The sequence below is a fragment of the Silene latifolia genome, chromosome 2 (assembly GCF_048544455.1).
Source record: "Silene latifolia isolate original U9 population chromosome 2, ASM4854445v1, whole genome shotgun sequence".
Taxonomy (NCBI): Eukaryota; Viridiplantae; Streptophyta; class Magnoliopsida; order Caryophyllales; family Caryophyllaceae; genus Silene; species Silene latifolia.
Genome location: NC_133527.1, coordinates 168,039,851 through 168,049,788, shown reverse-complemented (window position 1 = coordinate 168,049,788; position 9,938 = coordinate 168,039,851).

Below are 9,938 nucleotides of genomic sequence, written 5' to 3'. Positions count from 1 at the left end.
ATTAAGTGTTATATTACTAAATTTGTTGAGGTATTAATATAAGTTTTGAGGTAGAGGTAATTAGTTATTTAAAGTTACAAGAAGTTGTAATTTTAACTAACTAGCAATTATGGGACCCATTATATGATGATATAATGGTAGTATACTACTCAAAAAGTGGAGTGTATATTATATTATTAGTTGTAATATTTAAGTGTTAAATGATTACATTAATAATTAAATATGTAAGATTGTTAAATATAAGACTTATAAGCATTTGTGGGACAAATGATAAAAGGTAAATATGGTCCATAAGAGGACCAATATTTCGGCCAAAATAAGTGCCAAGAGATGCTCATTTGTCTTTTGTAAGTGTTGGTTATTGTGTGATAGTGACATATCACACAAGGCTTTTCATACTACTTCTTACACTATTGCTCCCTACTCTCCACCTACACTTTACAAAGAGTAAAAAACAAAATTAAAAGATTCTCTAAAGACCATAAGGCCACCGGTTTTTTGGCTTAAAAAAGGGCATTATGGTTGCTCATTTGTGTGGTTAAGTGAAGGAAGCTTTTACTTGTTTTTCTCTCCAAAAATTTCCTCACATGCAAATTCATAAAAAGCTCTCAATAAATACTAATACACCAAATCTATTACTAGAAGTAGTAATATAAGAATATTAGTATTATTAAGGTAATATTTCTACTATATATCTAGTTAATATTAGTAGAGATTTTTGGGTTTCATCTTGGGTGCAATTTATTGGAGTGGCTTCTAAACTTGGAGTCTTAGGAGGATCATCCATCATTATAAGCTCAAGAACAAGTGAAGGAAGGTGACCTTACTTGTGCCCATAATTTCGAACCAATTAGCAATGTAAGGAACATTGTTTTTCTTATAAATCTTTCATTTTGTTATGCATGCACTAGATCTAAAGAACAAATAATTAACAAGTTAATTAGTTCACTATTAGAGGAGTCTAATAATAGGTATATGAACCTTACAGTTTAATGGGCTTACACACAACATCCCAAGAAACCAGAGCTGGTCCATCTTTCTGCTCTACACCGTGCCACAAAAATCTTCTACAAATGGATTCAATCTTGCTAATGACAGCCTTAGGCAAAATGAAAATCCTAGCCCAGTATGAATGCAACGTACTCAAGACAGTTTTGATAAGAACTAGCCTGCCAGAGTAAGAGAGTTTTCTAGCACCCATGCTTCTAATCCTGTCAACCACCTTTTCCACCAAGCAATAACAATCCAATACAGGAAACCGTTTAGTTGAGACATTCACTCCCAGATATCTAAATGGTATTGTACCTTGCTTCATCCCAGTTTCAAGTTCCACCTCCTTAATCAATTGCTCATCCAAACCATTGCAGTAGAAATTGGATTTTGTACTATTCAGAACCAATCCAGAAGCCTTAGAGAAGAAATTAAAGGCATTTATCATCAACTCAATACTCTTCCTATCACCTTTACAAAATAGGATAAGGTCATCAGCAAAACATAAGTGGTTTAAACCAATGCTCTTACATAAAGGGTGATGTCTGAACAATTTGTGCCTCTGAATGACTCTCAAAATCCTGCTGAGATACTCAACACAAACAGTGAATAGCAGAGGAGATAAGGGATCCCCTTGTCTCATGCCTCTTTTCCCATGGAAGAAGCCAAAGATTTCCCCATGCAAAGCTATGGAGTAAGATGGGGTAGACACACACTGCATAATTAGATCAATGGTTTGAGCAGAAAAACCTAGGGCATGTAACATCTCCTGAATAAACTCCCACTCCACTGAATCGTAGGCCTTCTGAAGGTCTAGTTTCATCAACAATCTAGGAGAACAATCTCTTCTCTTGTACAACCTGATGAGATCCTAACAAATTAAAACGTTTCCTACAATGTCCCTCCCTTTTATGAACGCACTCTGTGAACCACTTATAATCTTGATAGTCGGATTTGTCGTCATTTCCGAATCAAAAGTAATTTATAAAACCCAATTAAAAAGTAGTATTTAATCGGGGTCGAACACAAAGATGGCGGGGGTTAGATACTTGGTTTGTTTAATTCTTTAGTTTAGTCAAACAAATGAAAGATTGATTTATTGTAAACTAAGATGCAACAAGGTAAAAAATTAAACTAAATGAAATTGTTTCTAATTAATGAAGGAAAACTAAGGTCTTTGGGTTCACTTGGGGAAGTTGAGGAAGAGAAGATTGTTAACAAGAAATGGGTAATGATAAAGGCCTATGATTGATCCTAATTTCTTAGTCAATTAGAGCTAACCAACAAGCATTTACTTAGTAAGAAAAACTCGTCTCGATCATGCCATATAGGCCTTCCATTGGCTTTCAGCCTAGGATAGACTAAACATGATAATGAAAGACTCAAACTCTCATTTAAGCAATCCATCAAACATTTCATAGGCATGGGAGTAAGGGTTTACAAACAAGCTTTCACTTAGTTGAGACAAACTCATCACAAACATGCATAAAGACTATCTAATAGTATAGGCACCAAGATGGATCAAATATGTCTAAGAAAGGCTCCAACTTTTATTTAAGCATCTCATTAAACACTTCTAAAACCATCCAATAGCATAATGCACCAAGATAAGTTAAACATACTAATGAAAGACTCAAACTTTCGTTCAAACATTTCATCGAGCACTTCATATGCACAAGAGTAAGACCAATTAATTACCCAATTCAAAAGGGTAACAACCCAAATTCACCCCCTTTAATCACCCAAGATCCCCCATGACCTTAGATAAGACTACTCACACATACTTATAAGAGAGAAATTGAAAGATAAAGAAACAAGCATGAATAACACAATAAACATGGTTACTAATCCAAACAATAATATAAATGAACAAGGAATGTAAATAAACTAAAAGAAATGAGATTTAAAAGAGAAATTATACCAAAAGACAATAACTTGGATTGAAATATGGAAGGATTCTTCAATTTTCCAAATACAACCCAAAATTACTAATTGTAAAACAATGAGAAATGAAGAACTTGGATAAACTAGAGAGCAATTTAACTATAATTAAAGAAAGATTACAAATTTAATTGAAGAAATATTGAAAGAGGAGAAATATTAGGGTTCTAAAATATTAAGAGAGAAATAATCTAAGCTAATCTATCTAATTCTATTCTAATATAGTCTAATGTCTCATGTAAGGTGTAGTCTAATGTAGTAGTTATATATAGCCTTCTAATTACAAGCTTAATTGGGCTAATTACAATAACAATAATTCTAATCATAATAATAATTCTAATAATAATAATAATAATAATAATAATAATAATAATAATAATAATAATAATAATAATAATAATAATAATAATAATAATAATAATAATAATAATTTAACATCATCTTAAAGGTTAAGCTTTAATATTACACACAATCCACCCAAAAGTCAATGAACAAAAAGTCAACACTGGTCAAGGGTTGCTGACTGCCGGTCAATGGTGGCCGCCGGTGGTCGTTGGTCCGGTCAAGGGTAGTCGCCGGTGGTCAACGCATGTCAATGGTGGCCGCCGGTGGTCGTCGGTGGTTGGTAACGTGGTTGACTGCCGGTCAAGGGTGGTCGACGGTGGTCAACAGCCACCAATGGTCAATGATAATCAACAATTTCAAACTTCAAAAACGTTGTTGATGAGGATTGAACCCACGACCTCCATGTTGAGATGCACTTACTTTTACCACTGTGACACATGCATCTTGTTGTTATTTTTGTATCTCTTTTAATATATATTTTTGTTAAGACTTGAGTTAAAACAATATGTACCTCTAATAAGTATTAAATGTACTTCCAGTTTATATTTAATGTACATTCCTTATAAAATCAATGTACATGATGAGTTAGTTAAGTGTACTTGATAAAAATTGAACAACATATTTTATGTACTTATGTTAATTATTCTTTGTATCTATACTTTATATTTAATATACCTCCAATATATATAATGTGTCCCCGATGAGTAAGTGAAATAAAGTTAATAAATAATTGTAGTAAATATGATATGTACTTATAATTATTAAAATGTACATTTATTATATATTTCATGTCCCTTCTATATTATTAAAATGTACTTGAATAATTATTGAAACATGCCTTGTAACTAATTAAGATATACATGGTATGTAACTTTAATATTTATTATATGTACCTATAATATATATTTAATGTGCCTCTTATATAAATAAAATGTACATAATAAAAAATCGAGTCATAATTGATAATTAATTAAAATAAATATGATATGTACCTTTAATAAGTATTATATGGACTTATATTATAAATTTAATGTAACTCTCATATACATAAAATGTAAATGATTTATTCATCCGTGCAAGATAATTAATTAAAATAAACATGATATGAATCTATAATCGTTAATAAATGTACCTATTGTAGATATATTTAATGTACCTCCTAAACAAATTAAAGGTACTTGATGATTTGTTGAAACGTGATTGATAAATAATTTAAACAAACGTAAATACTTTGATATGTACCCATAGTTATTATAAGATGTATCTATATCATATGGTCAATGTACACCTTATATATATATATATATATATATATATATATATATATATATATATATATATATATATATATATATATATATATATATATATATATATATATATATATATGATGAACCTAACGAATTAATGATATGAATTTAATAGATAATTGAAATATACATGACATGTCATATAAGAATATATTATGTACCTCCAATGAAAATAAAATGTACCTTCGGCATAAATATATTGTACGTACATTTTTCATTAAAATAATATAACCTATAACAAATGTAAATTTTATAATTATTATGTATATAATAAGTACAAATTATCATAAGTACATACGATATTTTGTTGAATCTTTATCAAATATATTTAACTAACTAAGCATTACATTGATTTTATACTGAATGTACATTGTATATAAGTTAGAAGTATATTTAATAATTATTATAGGTACATATTGTTTTAACTCAGGTCTTAACATACACACATATATCAAAAGAGATACAAAAATAGCAACAAGATGCTTGTGGCACAGTGGTAATGGCAAGCGCATCTCAACCAAGAGGTCATTGGTTCAAGCCTCACTAACAACCTTTTTGAAGTTTCATTAACTGGTTTATCATCTTTGACTACTGGCCGCTAACCACCGCTGACCGACCGCCGGCCACCGCCAGCCACCGCCGTTGACCGACCACCATTGACCGTTGACTGAATTTGTCCGGTCGTTGACCTCCATTGACCGGTGGCATTGACTTTTCCGACGGGTCACTGAATTTGTCCGGACGTTGACCTTCCTTGACCGGCGGCAAAACCACCGGAGTTGACCGCCATTGACCGGTGGCGTTGACTTTTCCGGCGGTCAATGGATTGGATTGTATAGGTGGTTGTATAATAGAGTTAATCACAACCCTTAGATTAGATTTAGTGGAGTTAAATCTAATGGTTGAAAAGTGTTCTCACCGTTCTCACCTAAAGGGTTGTTCTGACCGTTTGCAGTCTGCTGATTTGCAGGCTAAGCTCCTCGGACCCTCTGGTATTGTAGCTGCTGGCCCTGCTTTTGATGATTCCACGCAAGGTTTTACTGCGACTACAGGCTCTGGTATCTTAGGTAACCCTAGTGAAATTGCTGCCACCAAACTTATGAAGAAATTGGCAGACATTTATTTCGCGACGGTTGCTGCTGCCTCAGGGTTTGTTTTCTCTTTGACACCTCGCCAGCTTGCTTTGTGGCAGTCTCAGCAGGGTTCCCACTCCTCTGATTGGTTGCAGGCGGTTCCTATCTCGGGGTTGGGTCAGACTATGAACGGGAGGAAGTACCGTAGTGTGCTTGGGTATCGTCTGGGTGTTCCGTTATTCACGGTCTCTAGGCCCTGTCCAGCTTGCTCTCGGGATTTTGCTGATGATGTTTTTGGGGACCACGCTGTTTCTTGTACTGGTACCGTGGGCGTTAAACATCGGCATAACCTCGTCCATGACACTCTTTTCGACATCTGCTATAGATCTGGTATTTCTGCGGGAAAGGAGGTTGATGTTGGTTTGGTTGACGGGCATGGGGGTTCTCTTCGTCCTGCGGATTTGCTGCTTTATTCTTCGGACAGGGGGCGTGATGTGTGCGTTGACTTGACCGGGTCTTCTCCTTTGACTCGATCGGGATGACGAATTTTGTGCCTGGCCGGTTGTTCTTGATCTTTGCTCAATGGAAGTGTGCTAAGTATGGGGATTTGTGCGCGGCAGCGGGTTATGGTTTCCTTCCATTCTGTTTCTCATCACTTGGGGAGTTGGGTTCGGATGTTGTTGCCTTGCTCAAGCGGATCCAGAAATTCTCGGTATCTCAGGATGCGGGGGCTCGGGTGGCCGCTTACATTTTTACTAGACTTAGCTTTGCTGTTGCTAAGGGTGTGGGGCTCCCCACCAATTTCATGTAAACTTTTGTTTTTCATTTAATGAAAGTTGCGCGCATAAATAATAATAATAATAATCCTAATAATACAAAGCAATCGACAAACAAGAGCATTGACATGCAATACATCTGAGACATGGCAAATACGCGCAGGGGACCTCTGCCGGTGGACCGGCGGCCGTCGAGGTCACCGGAAGTGAGCCAATTTGAAGCGAGAGGAAGAATTGAGTGGGGTGTGTGTGTGGGAGCCTGCCTGTCGGCTGTCGGGGCACCGACATAGAGCACAAAACTTGATGCAATTTGCAGGGGAGGGAGTCGTGTGCCGGTTGGCCGGCTGCCGGTGGGTTGGCCCGTAGCGAGACACATGAGAAATGGAGAAGAATAAGGCGTGGTGGGGTGTGGGAGCCGGTATGTGGGCTGCCGGCTAGCCGGCATAGACAAACAGAGGAGGTGTGCAGCGTGCTTCACAGAGGAGGAAATGTGGGCTGTTGTGGCTGGTTTGTTGCCGCCTTGGTGGTTATCGGTGGATGGTGGTTCTGGGCTGGTGATGATGGGCTGTTGTGGTGTTCGTAGGTGAGGTCCATGGTGGCCGGAGGTGGTTAGAAGGTGAATGTGAAGATGGTTTGATTTATGGTTGATGTTTGTATGTTGATGGACGGGGGTGGAGGGCGAGGTCGTGGCCACTGCTGTGGTGGTCCATGGTGGTCATGGGTGGTTGGGATGTGATGTTGGAAGTGGAGGGTGATCAGTGGTGATTAGTGGTGGCTCCCACGGTGGTCGGGGGTGGTCGAAAAAGCTCAGCAAAGACCGTCGCAAAATGGTTGATAGCTTGATTTCTTGCTTGTTTTCCATACTTCTTCACCTCCGTCATTCCTTCTCAAAATCCGACTCGCAACTCCGCCTTCCCTTTTCGTCTCACCTACACACGTTATTAATAAAATAATAATTATACTAATAATATATTAAATCCGATTAACGATTAAATATAATTAAGACAACTAATTATTATAAATTAGTTAATGAAATGAGCTTTTTAATCATTTAAGCACGCAAAATCAAGTCGGAATAAGGTATAAAGGTGAGGTAAAAAGAGACTATAATACTTGTCCTTTTAGGGACCCGCTGACCGACGTTGACCGACTTTAGAGACATATCTTGACCTTCGGGAACCTTACGAGTGATGACTGGTATGTTACTCGATCTAGCTGAGGCTACTTGATCGAGTAGCTTTGGGGCTCGATCGAGTAGGTGTCACTCGATCGAGTAAGTCAGTTACTCGATCGAGTAACGGGTTTGCAGCGGGGAATTATAAATCGTGTTTTGAGAAATCTCAAATCATTTCCGCCTCTATTCCCTAAACCTAGGTGTCGTCTCTTCTTATTCGCTTCACCATAGTTCCTTCCTTTGAGGTCCTTGAGGATGCTTATGCCATGGGGATGGGTTGCTTGAGTCGGGTAGCGGTCTTGACGCCGGATTGCTATGCGTAGGTATGTCATCGTCATCATCATTGTCGTTGTTGTTTCCAGTTAGGTTTGTAGTGGTAGTGATAGATGATTATACTGTTTATATAGGTGCGTTGCGTGGTTAATTGATATCATATGGTCGGACATGGAATCGCTGCGGTTGGCTAAAGGTAGGTTCGCCTACTCAGTACTGTTGGTTGTCTAGAGTGTCTTTTGATGTGGTTTTGTTGTTGTAGTTTCAGTGTGGTTGATTGAGTGTGGTAATTGGTTGGTGTTGTGTTGTTTCGTTTATTATTGTTGTGGTGCAGCTGATTGTGATTGTTTGTCTATGGTTCTCGAGGTGCGTCCTCGGCTGAGTGGAGTCACTTGCGGGAGTGGCTTCACGCCCCTAGTTTGCCCTCCGTGGAACCCGCCACGGGAGGGGATGTTCACATTAATGGACATGGGTTTATCGCTCGGTATGATGAGCGGGGATTTGGTGGTACGGCTGCGGTCCCCCACTGGCAGGGCTGGTCCAGTGGACAGTCGGTGACGGTGATTGGTTGAAGGAGATGTGATGTGTGTATGTTCTGTTGTGCCTGTATTGTATTTGTGGTTGTTGGTGTGTTTCTTCAGTTACTGACCTTGTGTGGTTTTATCTTGTTGTTTGTTTTTGTTGTGTCTGTCGTGATCCCTTATGATGAGCAGTCAGTCTTAGCAGGTTGTGATTTGGATGTTAGCTGGGTGCTTGGCGGGATGAGTCTTTCACGAGTTACGACAGAAGTAGTCCACATAGCTGACAGTAGTTTGAGTTGTACCTTTATATACATGTACCTTTAGTTTTGTTAATCACTATAATGTAACTTAATTGTTCTTTTATCGACATTTGATTATTACTGTCCTCGGGCAACCGAGATGGTGACACCCTTATATGCTAGGGAAGGTCTTGTTAAGGCTCCTGAGTATATGGGGGTATCACAAAGTGGTATCAGAGAGACGATTTTGGAACCTGTAACAAATGAGCCTAATGAACGTAGTGAGTCTAATAAAATGAACCTGGTGTATGTATATTGGGAGCCCCAGCTGATGCTAGATTTTGGGTGAGTAGGCGCCCTCATTTCAAAATCATGGCCTCATTATGCTTAAGCCAGTCACCGGGTATGGGAATGTCGAGTCGGAAGACTATGTGCTTAGTGAGTATAATGGTTATGTTAGAAATGTTCGTGATAAAGTCTTTATGTATGCTAGTACGTGTAATGGTAACGAGGAACTGTGAAAATATGTGGTTGAGTAGAGATGTGTATGAACATAGCGGAAGTGGTGGAATGGCTATAATATGTGACAGTGTGGTGTGATATAGTGATGGTCATGTTTTCTAGATCGTTCTTTGTGCATCGGTATAAAAGTTGTGAGTCTTGTATGTGGTAATGATGATAATTAGTAAGTTTTGAATTAGTTGTAACAATTGGTAGAGTAGTATTTGGTATGTGTGTTGGATGAATGGTTGAATGCTTCCGTGATATGGCATAGTTGAGTTGAGTAATCTAGTTGATAATTTGTTGTGACATGGTTAAGTTATTAGTAAGCTTGGGAGATAAAGAATGGTTAAATGTTAGATGAATGCTTAGAGTGATATGATTAGAAGTTGTATTATCGAAGTCACAAATGCATGAATAGAGGTAAAGAAATGTGTTAAAATATGCATGAGAAAGGTAATAGTGTAGGCAATTGGTTGCGTAATGTGTGTCATAGAATGAAGTAAAATGTGTTGAACGAAGTGATATGTTTGTTAGATCGATACATTGCATTAGTATGGTGGTAATATGTCGTGAATGGATATAAAATAATCAATGACGATTTCGGAATTCATTTTTGGAATCGACACACATTGCTGTTTTGCAGGAACCGTTACTTAAATCCGTAACTTTGACCTCGTTCTTATTCTTGCCCAACCGAGTAGAAGTAACTACTCTATCGAGTAGACCTCATTCGATCTAGTTAGGAAGCTATAACATCGAAAAAGTTGGATTTGCCAGCGAAACCTCGATCGA